The 11,393-nt window shown below is 51.0% G+C and overlaps 1 protein-coding gene across 4 annotated transcripts in view; it reads right to left on the reverse strand.

Moving 5' to 3' along the window:
• CSK (C-terminal Src kinase) overlaps nt 1–4,174 on the reverse strand; it is a 34,176-nt gene extending 30,002 nt beyond the window's left edge. For 2 of the 4 annotated variants that reach the window (XM_072628340.1, XM_072628338.1), the window contains exons 1-2: nt 3,586–4,174; nt 1,183–1,382 (exon numbers count right to left, since the gene is read on the reverse strand). The gene's annotated coding sequence lies outside the window, so the exon portion shown is untranslated. The remainder of the gene's footprint in view (nt 1–1,182; nt 1,383–3,585) is intronic. The other 2 variants (XM_072628336.1, XM_072628337.1) reach the window with 1 other exon arrangement.
• Nucleotides 4,175–11,393: the final 7,219 nt, after the last annotated feature.

Below are 11,393 nucleotides of genomic sequence, written 5' to 3' on the forward strand. Positions count from 1 at the left end.
CTAGAAAAGGGGGGAGAGGGGGAGAGAAATCACCTCTAAACCGTCCTTACTTAACCAGGCTGTGATAAGGGGAAGTGAGTCACCTATGAAGATTTCTCTCCATCTCTGGAGGGGTCTCAAGCTATGCCTCAGCTAAGCTCAAATGACCCACCATCAGCAGGGGATGTAGTTAGGATGGACCGCACTGAACCATCCAGTGTCTAGACCAGTTTCCCTTGTGACCCATTGCACTGGCAAAGTAACCAGTTGGAGGGGTGTCCTCCCACCAGCCCACGAAGGGTACAATTTAGGTCTTTATCCTTCAGCAGCTCGTAAGAAATATCCTAACAATGGTCCAGAGTCCAGTTCATGTCTCCCTGGGTTATCTCTTTGGGGATCTATTTCAACCTCAAGGGCCCTGCTCTTGTCCCTTTGGTTGGAGGAATATTCCTGTGCCTCCTTTCAGTAGCTAATGAGAAGTGGGTACTCTCTCCCTCTCCCCACCCCCACCCCCAGCACTTACACCCAGACTGAGACCTCTTGAGCTTTGACAAAGCTGATGGGGATTTCCCAAGAGGCTAAGCAAGTGTCCCCTGGGGAGCCCTGGGGATGGTCCTGACCGGATGTAAAAGGCTCCAGCTGCTTCCAGCCCACCAGAGCTCCACCCTGGTATCGGCTCCTCCCCTTTATTTCAGATCTCTCATCTTATTTGGTAGGCTGGTATGGGAAAGAAGAAGGATGGGACCTTCTCTGTCCCTCTCCCAAGGCTGGGACCCATATTTTAAGCCAGTTTGCCACAAGCTCCCAGTGTGGCCACTTTAGGGGACAGAGAGATTGGCAGGATCAGAAGGACTGAGTTCTATCAGGACCGTCAGCTAGAAGAAGATGGCCTGGGATGCAGGGGGTCTGAGGCAAATTTATGGAAGGCAGCCACCGTAGAGGTTGATGTCCTAGACTGATCTCAGAGGCTGCAGCATAGGTCCCAGAGGATGGGGATGGGATGGAGATGAGGACGTAGCCCATGAGGGAAATTGGAAACGTTCCCACCTTCAGGTCCCTCAGCTTTGGAGCCTCCTCCCCAAGTCCCAACAAAGCTGATGATGGCCACTAAGAAAAGGAGGGGTAGGAACACAGTTTTATGGAGGCTTCCAGCCATTATTTTGAAAGATGAGGAAGGGGAGGAGAGTCATACGGAATACTCACAAGAACTGGGAGTGAGGGATTTAAATGACTTTGAGCTTGGATACTGGACTCTCCCCAACTCTCCTTTGAGGGAGAAAGTGTGGCTGGAACCAGCTCGTGGGAATCAGCCTCCAAGGAAGGCAAAGGCTGACCCTTGGCTCTGTGCTAAAGGAACCGAGTCTGGACACCTCTAAACTATGCCTCAATAATGTTTCTTCTTCCTGCGACACACACCAGAGATGAGGTCAAAAAGCTTTTAAGAGATAGGTGCCCCACATCCCTTTCCCCCCCACTACCCCAATTCTCTCCTTAGAGACAGTTTCCTTGCCAAGGAAATTTCCAAGTGTTTCTCTGACTCTGCTATCAGACCCTGGAATTCAGGTACTCTGAGGTGGTCATGGCAATGGTACAAGGCAGTATGCCTCTGGGGGTAGAAGCCACCTTAGTGACCAATCAGGCATAAAGATGACATTCAGCTAGAAAGTTAGGATCTCCCCCCGTTCCCTGCCAAGTTTCCTGGCTCCCCTTACCATCCCAAATCAAAGAGAAAGGAGGAAGATGAAATGTGGGGCTTCTGAACATATGAGTCCCTAGTTAGCCACATCACCCTTCCTGTTCTGCTAGTTACCTTCTGTATCCCTGAACATGAAGAATTCTTACCCAGCACAACCAGGTCTATGGGTAACTCATATGGGCAAAGCTCTCTCCAAGGAAAGCCAAGGACACCAAGTTACCTCAGTAGTTACCACCTCCCTCCAAAAAAAAAAAAAAATCAAAAGCTCTAATCACTCCCCACTCCACACATTAAATTTTAATCATAGCTGACAGGATGGTTGCTTTGAAGATAGAAAGACAAGGTCTGAGTCCCCAAAGCAGCTGAGACTTCAGAGCCCAGGACCCCAATAAGAGGAAGCAAGCCTGGGGGAGGGATGCCCCAGGGCCAGTACCCCACTCTGAGCCATAAACCTGCCAGCTGGGTACTTTCTCCAAACCTCTCTTCTCCAGATGCCTAGATCTGCAGCCCAGCTGAGCACATGTTAAGCCTCTCAGGGCCTGGCTCAGTCTGTCTTGGCTACCGCCTGCTCAAGGAACAGTTTTGGTTTCTATTAGTTGCTCCACCTCTCCCAGTGTCAGGAAGTAATTTAATGTGTGACTATGGCCGAGTCACTTCTGGGCCTCGGTTTCCTCATCTGTAAAATGAGGAACAAGGACTAGACTACCTCTAAATAAACTTGTTTCCAGTTTTAAATTCTATGACCCTAACTTTGGGCAAACCCCTTTTCTTTTCCATGCCTCACTTTGCCCCAAAGTAAAATAAAAGAGATTGGTCTAAATGTTCTCTAGGTTCCTTTTGCCTTAATTCGATGACTCCAATCCTGGATGTCTAACACAGGCCTAGGTGTCCAGGCAGAGTGGGGCGGGGAAGGGGAAAGATGCAATTCACATGTGCAAGACCAGCTCCCTCTAGGTGGTACAGGGGGCTTTGTTTCCAAGGCTGCTCTCCCTGGCTACCCAAGGATGCAATCTGGGGATGGCGGGCTAGAAGGAGCAGTCCCATCCAGAGAGGGTATTTCAACCTCTTCAGTGGGAGTCAAATCGAGGAAACTAATCCTCCGAAATCCTGTCCTGGGTACAAGTAGCCCAAAGTCGGGTGTCTGAGCCTGAGTCCTAAAGCATGGGTTGGGGAACCAGGAGCATTGTGCACAGGCCGGCGTGAGCAGCCCTGTTGTCAGGCTTCAGGCTCCGTCAGCAGGTTGCACGGTTACAGCGTAGAGGGTGGGAATGGGGGTGGGGTGGGGGGGAGAATGGAAGGGGAGGAGAAGATAGAGCTTGGGGCAGTGCTGGCAAACCCCCAGAGACAATGAAATGGCTTCTCTTTCCACACACCCCCACCTTGGTCCAGTCTGACCCCACCCCATGTTGGAAGCTTAATTCCTCCTCCATCAGCCACATGCCCGTCCTGCACAGTCCCACTAAGGGAAGGCTGGCATTATCCTGGGTCCCCGCCCCATCCTTGCCCCTCCAAAGCCGGGACTGAGGCTCCGAGCTCTTGGGTGGAGGAAGATAAAGGGCTGGCGAGGATTTAGTCAGAACCTCTTAAGGAGTGGAGTTTTTTCCAGTCCCCCACGCAGACCCCACTCGAACCCCCCGGTAGGCCCCGGGGCGGTGAGGACCCACCAACTTGGCACTGGGCTCGCCTGCCCCACGGGCCCGGGACCCATCTCGGAGGACGGCTTATTGCCCGGGTCTACACCGTGACAGCAACTCCCGGGAGAATTCAAACCCGTCGGAGCTCGGGTGGGGGAGGGGAGCGGCCGCGGGGAGGGCGGGAGCCGGCCAAGGACCAGTAGGTTCCGGGGCTGGCGATCTCCACCCAGCTCGGGCCGCCGCGGCCAGGGCCCCGAACGCCGGGCACTCACTCACCTCTCTCCGAGCGCTGCGGTCCGATCCACTTAGCCGCCGGCGACATCAGTGGGCTGCGGGACAGTCCATGTGGCCGGGGGCTGGGTGGAGGCGGGGGGCGGGGGGGCGCCCTGGTGGGAGGGGTCCAAAGGAGCGGGGGGAGGGGGGAGGAGAGAAGGAGCGGGAAGAGGGCAGCGAGAGGCTGGGCCGGGGAGCACCGCTCGGCCCGGGTCGGGGAGGGAGGAGGAAACAATGTAGCCGCCGCGGCCCCGGGAGAGTTCCGCTTCCGAACGCCGCCGCCGAGCCTTGAGGTGGGGACGTAGCGCGGGCCGCCTGGGCAGCCCAGACACGCGACGTTTGGCTCTGGAGCGGGGCGGGCCCCGGCGTCCCAGCCCCCCCGGCACCGGCGGCCCGGGCTGGAAGCGGGCTGGACGGAGGAACGGACCCGACGGCTCCCGGCCGGACTGGAGGCCGGCGGCGGCTGCCCCCACCCCGGGAGCGCGGCGGGAGGGGCGGGGCGGGGCGGGGCGGGGAGGGGGGGGAAGACTGGCGGCGCGCGCGCGCGTCCTCTGCTGCGGGGGCCGCCCCCTCCCCAGGCCCTCTCCGGCTCAGCTGGAAGGAAGCTCGCAGGCCTGGCCGGAGGAAGCGGAGCCTGGATCCATCCGCCTGTAGCAGCGCGCCTGCGCCAAATGGGCTGGACCCGCTCGCGGACCGGGCGCGAGCGGGGAGGCTGCGCCACCTACTGGAGGCCACGGGCATCGCATGGGGGTGTGTCCAGGTCCCCGCGTCCCGAGCCTCACATCTTGGCCGCCGACCCAATGGCAGCCGGACGCCTGAAGTCGGGGGTCGCTCATCCCGGCAGGTGGGCGCGGAGTTGGAAGCCCGAGACAGTGACCCGCTCGCCGCCCTTCGCCTGCAAAGTGGTGAGTGGGCACCGGTGGGCGCAGTCCAGACGGCTCCCTCAGAACTCCGGGCCGGCCGGGGGCAGGGCGGGGAGCTCTTCGTCACTTTGTGATCAGTGCGAGCGCACGGCCTGACGGCACCCCGGGACAGGACTGGAATAGCCCGAGGATCAAGGTCTAGAGGTCAAGTGTACATGGTCAGAGCCCTTACTGGTGTAACCGAGTGTGTGTGTGTGTGTGTGTGTGTGTGTGTGTGTGTGTGTGTGTGTGTGAGTGTGTGTGCACGCGCGTGCTCTGTGTGTGTGTGTGTGTGTCTGTGTGTGTGTGCGTGCGCTGTGAGTGTGTGTGTGTGCTGTGTATGTGAGTGTGAGTGTGTGCGTGCTGTGTGTGTGAGAGTGAGTTCGAGTGTGTGTGTGTCTGCTGTGTGCCAGTACCGTGCTAAGCCTGGCAGGGTAAAGGAAGGTAGAAGACAGCTCCTTCTTTCAAGGGACTCACAGGCTTCACTGCCAAACTAAGCGGTCTGTGGTGGGTGGTCCGGTGGAAGGGACACTAGCTTTGTGCCCAAACCAGGAGCAATGAGGAGTTGTTAGAAAGAAGAGAAGCTTCTCCCCAACGATTAGAGCAATTAAGAAGCAAAATGGGCAGCCTTGGGGAGAGGGCAGTTGATTTCCCCTCACTGGGGTGTCTTCAAGCAGAGGCTGGCTGACCATTTGTCCAGTATGTCCTAGAAAAGATTCTCCTTCAGGGGTGAATTTCTCTAGATGACTCCCAAACCTCCACACCCTAAGATTCTCTGGTTCACTTGGGGGAAAGGAGATTCACACACTTGTAACAGACTAGACAGGATAAGTTGGCCATAATCATGGAAGGGATTGTGCAAAGATTGAGGATCCTTAAGAGAGGCTTCTTGCTGAAGGTAGGACTTTAGTTGAGACTTGAAGGAAGCCAGGGGTAGCCACAAAGAACTAGATACCCTGGATCCCTAGAAAGGTCAGAGTGAACAGGAATGGTACAATATGTTTGGAGGAGGATTTATTTACACCCAGTGTAAATAAACTTAAGGGTTCTTGGAGGGATGGGTTCCCTGGCCTTTAATAAGCTGTAGGGTCACCAGACTTTATGGAGAGAAAAGGGGTCTTCTCCTTTCTCCCCCATAGTCTGGAGGAAGGTAGCCCTACCATTTTCTCGACCCACAGTTTAAGAAATGCTGAAGGGGTCAAGAGTGGAAAAAGTTTAAGAAGCCCTGATCTAGAAGACTTTTTCCCTGCCTGCTCTTAAGAAGACATCTTGGGACAGCTAGGTGACCCAGTGGATAGAGCATTGGCCTTGGAGTCAGGAGGACTCAAACTTACCAGCTGTGTGACCCTGGCCAAGTCACTTAACCCCAATTGGCTCAAAAAAAGTTTTAAAATAATGACAGCTTAGAGACTCCAGGAGTCAAGATGGACATCAACCCTGCCCTTCAAACTGTTGTCATAGTAACCATCCTTTTATGTAGATTTGAGGAGTTACTCCCTTTTTCTAAAACCTTTGGCTCTTTGTCACCACAGTCTCCTGTTTCCATCCTACCTTTCTAGACTGATTTTCTCAATATTCTCTTTCACACATTCTCCTTTCTCAACAAACTGATGATTAGCTCTGATTTTGGTCCTGCTGTTTCCTGATTTAGTGCAGGCTAATTGGAACCTCCCTGCCTCTTTCTTCAAGGCTCAGCTCAGGGGCTTCCTCTGCCAGGAGGCCCTTCTGTATTTCCCCTCAACTAAAGGTGATCTCAAACTTCAGATTTTCCTAAAGCACTTGGTCTGAATTTTGCCTTGGTCCCACTCACTTTCTGTTGTTTTCTTTTGGCAGGGTCAGGGTAGGGAGGCAATTGGAGTTAAGTGACTTGCCCAGGGTCACACAGCTAATAAGTGTCAAGTGTCTGAGGCTGGATTTGAACTTGGGTCCTCCTGACTCAACTACCCACTGGGCCACTTAGCTGCCCTGTGCCATTCACATTCTGTCTTTGTGTTATTCTCCTTTACCTACCTGGTGCATTTCATAGATTACAAACTCTGAATTTGTTGGGATCATTTTTCATCTTTATTTTGCCAGCACTGAGCACAGTGCTTTGTACTAGTCAGTGAACAAGTCTTTATTAAGGGTACCCGATGTGCCTGGCACTGTGTTAGGGTGTTGGGGATAGAAAGACAAAGGATGAAACCATCCCTTCTTTCAAGTACCTTCCACATTCTAATTGGAGAGAAAACAAGTATGTGTTTATACATATACAAATCTGTATCTACCTGTATATATAGGATAAATATGAAGATAATCAATGAAAGCAAAGTTAAATAACCATAAAGGCCTTCAAAAACCCCAACAGCAATCCCAACAACAGGTAGTGAGTCTTCTGACATTTCCTTGGTATTCCCAGCAACATCCCAGAATAGGATCTACATCAGGGCTTCTTAGACTTTTCCCACAATCAACCCCTTCAGCATTTCTTAGTCTGTGGGATGAGAATTAGAACCAGGATAGAATCATAGAGCTACAGTTCCAAAGACCCTTAGAAGCACAACTCCTTTACTTACAGCTGGGGAAACTGAGGCTGGGAGATTATGACTTTCCTCAAATTACCCAGGTAGTAAGGAACAGAGCCACAACATTGTGCTGTACCCCACTGAGCCTCAGAGGTCTTTTAATCCTGCATTTTGGAGATGAGGAGTTCCCAAATGAATTGCTCAAGGTCAAGCAGCTCTCTAGTAACCTGGTTATCAGCAGTTGAACTGAAATTTCGATCTTTAAAGTAGAAGTGAAGCAGGAAACTGGACCCCAAGGAATCCTTGCATTTCCTCAGCAAAGGATTCTGAGTAACAGGAGGAAAGAATATTCACCAAAGCCACCTGTCTCCTGGATTCCTTACGGTGGGGTTAGCACTGAGGCCCTGGGATTGATGGGGGAAGACCTAGTCTGAGAGAGACTACCAACCGATATTGGGGGAGGGGAAGGGGAAAAGAAAGGGGTAGAGAGAGGGGGGAGAGGAAAGGAAAAGGGAGGGAGGGGGAGAGAAATGGAGGGAGAAGAGAAGAGTGAAACACTCTAAATACTAGGTGAAAGGAATAGATATGGAAGATGATAGACAAATGTCCTTCAAGAGTACTGAATTCTCATAGAAGAATTATAGCTAATGGTTTCTCCCATTAGCTATAATTCTTTTATGCAACATGACTAATGTGAAAATGTGTTTAATGGGAACGTATGTGTAGAGCCCATATATGATTGCATGCTGTCTTGGGGAGGGAGGGGGAGAAAAATTTTAAACTTATGGAAATGAATGTTGAAAACTGAAAACAAATAAATTAATAAATTTTGGGGGGAAAAAGAGTTCTGAATTCTCCCCTCTCCTGGGCTCCAAACAAAACTAGCCTTGGCCAATCCAGGGAGGGCCCAGCACTGTGCCTAGTTTATATTCCCTGGCTCACTGTCCCTGTCCCTCTTCCACAAAGTAGCCACTGGGCACCCGAGCTGATGCTAATTTGTCAGAAAATAATAATGAGTCAGAGCAGAGTTAGAGGACGGTTTTCAACACTGTGTGACCCTGGGTGAGTCACTTTAACCTTTCTGTGGCTCAGTTTCCCTTTCTGGAAATTGAAGGTAATGCTGCTGCTTTCCTCATGGTGTTGCTATAAAGGAAGTACCATATAAATGTTGGCTATATGAATGTGAACTATTTCTTATCCTCCTGCCTTGTTATAATGGCAGTGCCTTTTCCATCTCTTTTTCGTTTTTTCATTTTCTGTTTGGGGGCTCGTTCATTCTTGACATTTGTCTCCCCAGGGCCAAGCACATGGGAAGTCCTTAATAAAGCCTTGCTGACTGATTTCAGATGTACATGGTGTGTCACACTTTATTTTTCTATTTTTTATTGAAAACTTTTAATGAACAAAAATCCACTCCTCCCTGACAGAAAACAAAGGCAAAACTTTTGTCACAGATGTGCGTAATCAAGCAAAAGAAATTCCTACTTTGTCCAAAAAATAGATGTTGCCATTTGCGACCAGAATCCATTCCCCACTCCCATGCCCTCCAAAGGTGGTAGCTTGGTTGGTCTCCTGAAACGTGGTCGATCGTTGTGGTGTTCACAGTTTTTAGGGCTTTCATGGTTGTCGCTCACTCTGTGTCTCAGTTCATACAGGTCTTTTTTGTACTTTCCAGATTTATTAAGTGCCTACTAATCACCAGGCACCATGCTAAGCACTGGAGAGACAAAGAAAGGTAAAAGACAGTGTCTGCTCTCAAGGACAAATTGGATATTATCGACAGGGAAGGCCCTGGATTAAAGGGAGAGGAGAAGTCTGAAAAGTCTTCCTGTGGAAAGTGGGATTTTTATCTGGTACTTAAAAGAAGCTAGGAGACATAGATTGTTGGGAGATGGAATGTCTTGTTCTGGACCAAAAAGGAGGCCACTGTCACTGGATCTCAGAGAGAGAGAGAGAAAGGGACAGAGAGAGAGAGGAGGAGAGAGAGAGAGAGAGAGAGAGACAAAGGGAGAGAATGAATATGTGTGTGAGTGTGAGAGAGAGAGAGAGAAAAGGAGAGAATGAATATGAGTGTGTGTGTGTGTGTGTGTGTGTGTGTGTGTGTGTGTGTGTGTGTGTGTGTGTGTTGACAAAAAGGTATTGCAGGGGTTGGGGAGAGGGCTGGTGAATTTTATATTTAATCCTCAAGGTGATAGGGAGCCAGTGGAGTTTCTTGAGTGAGGAGTGGTGGTGGTGACTTGAGACTTGATCACTGACAGCTGAGTAGAGGGTGGACTGGAGCAGGGAGAGACAAAGTGCTTTTATTGGTCCTGCTGGATTCTCACAGAACCTACCTGACAGTTGAGGGATTTGAGATCCAGAGAGGTCCAGATTTGCCTGAGGTTGCACAGCAAATTCATGATAGATACAGGGCTACAATCCAGGTCATTTAACTCCTAGTCTTAGGTCTTATGCTGGGGTGGGGGATGATGGTCCTAAGTCAATGGAGACTTGGCAAAGAAGACTCCTTATTGATGTGGTAAAGGGTCTTTCAATTCAACCAACATTTTCATATTAAGGGCCTGCTGTGTGCTGGGCTCCAGGCTTGGTACCTGACCTGGGATGCCTAGGTGCTTCTAGCAGACTTGGTTTGGGGAGGGGATATACAGCTGGTACGCAGATAAGGAAAGAACTGAAGTGATATTGTTGTGTGAGGGTGCGGAGCAGAGGTAGGGGTAGTCTGGGAAAGCTTTGGGAAACATGTGCCCCCAGAGCTGAGCCTTGAAGGAAGCTCTGGCTTCTAAGAAGTGGGCCAGCCCAGAGGCTTGGTGAGACAGCCTGGCCCAAGGCCCAGAGAAAAGAGTCAGGGAACAGCTGTTAGGCCAGTTGGACTGGCCTGGAGACTTCCAGAAGAGGAGCTTTGTGAACAGACCTGGGCAGGCCAGCAGGCAGTGGCAGGATTGTGGAGAACTTTCAGTGCCAGCATCTGGAGTTCTAGCCTGGGAATAGGAGAAGCTTGTCAAGTCGGGGAGAATTTTTCTTTATGAACCTCTTTACTTGGTTTTGATCTCCATAAAGGCACAATGAACTCTAGAATGTATTTGGATAACGTGTGTCTGGATGAGGGGGACAGGAAGGTTTACTGAGAGCCAAGACGGTTTAAAAGGTTGCCTATAAACAGTGGGGTCCTTGGAAAACTTTTGAGCGGGCAGACCCGTGCCTTTGAGAGATGATTTGGTATGGGTAGCAAATAGGGGTACCTGGTTAGAGGGCTACTGGGAGAACAGCCTGGAGAACAATATTTCCAGCCAGTTTTTGGGAAAGATATATAGGAAGCCAGGCCTAGAATCCAGTTTTAATAAGCAGTTTGGTCAGGAGCTCTTAAACCTTTTAACTTCATGAACACTCTTGGCAGTCTCAAACCCATGGACCCCTTCTCTGCATAATGTATATTTAAAAAATTCATCCTAGAAAATTAAGATGTAACTTTTTTTCCCTCTTACCCAGTATTCCAGCTCCCAGGTTAAATGAACCTAAGTGGAGGTGCATCGATGATTGATGTTTTGGGTTTGCGGCTAGGCCCACTTCAACTGAGGGAAGAGTGAAGAACCGTTCTTGGCCTCCTGACTTTGGCCAAGTTACTTCCCCTCTCTGGGCTTCAGCTTCCTCCTCTGGTCAATGAGGGGCATGAACTGGTGGAGGATCCCCAAGGTCCCCGCAGCTCTTACATTGTGGTTGGTGAGGTATCAGAGGTCTTGAGAAAAGAGGAAGAATGGGAAAACAGTGGGAGGAGAGGAGAAGGAAGAGAGACCCGAAGGGACTTCTGCATTTAGTTATACCAGTGAAATGCAAAATCTATGCCAGTAAGGATGAATTGAGCTGTGCTTCCCAACTGGGGCACCCTTGACAATAGGATTGTGGCAGGCCAACGCCCTCTGGGCCTCCTCCCCCATTCCCTTCTACCCCCCCCCCCCCCTTCCCCAAGGGGCCAGAGCTGACAGTTTAAAGAAGTCAGTGTGAAGTGGTTTGGAACTCTGACTGTATGTCGGCCCCCAGGGGCAGAAAACAGGAAGCCAAGATAAAAGATTGATTTGCAGCGAGTCCCCATCTACTTCCTGCAGAGCAGGTGCTCAGGGCTGAGCTAGACATGGGAGGAAACTAGCCGGGCCCAACTCTACCCTTATATAGCATTGTTACTTATTATAACATGGCTCCCTCCCTCCCCCACCTTGTCTCTCTTCCTCCTCCTCTTTCCCTGTAAGCTCTTCGAAGGCACTCCCAGGAGATGCCCAACAGGTAGATGGACCTACCAAGGCCAGGGAGGGCCAAGCCCTAGGTAGTGTCATTTAGGACTGTTCTCCACCGTCACCATCACCTGTCCTATTCTGCTGACACCACCATGAGCGTTATTCATTTGTCCATCATT

Source organism: Notamacropus eugenii, chromosome 1 (assembly GCF_028372415.1).
Source record: "Notamacropus eugenii isolate mMacEug1 chromosome 1, mMacEug1.pri_v2, whole genome shotgun sequence".
Lineage (NCBI taxonomy): Eukaryota > Metazoa > Chordata > Mammalia > Diprotodontia > Macropodidae > Notamacropus > Notamacropus eugenii.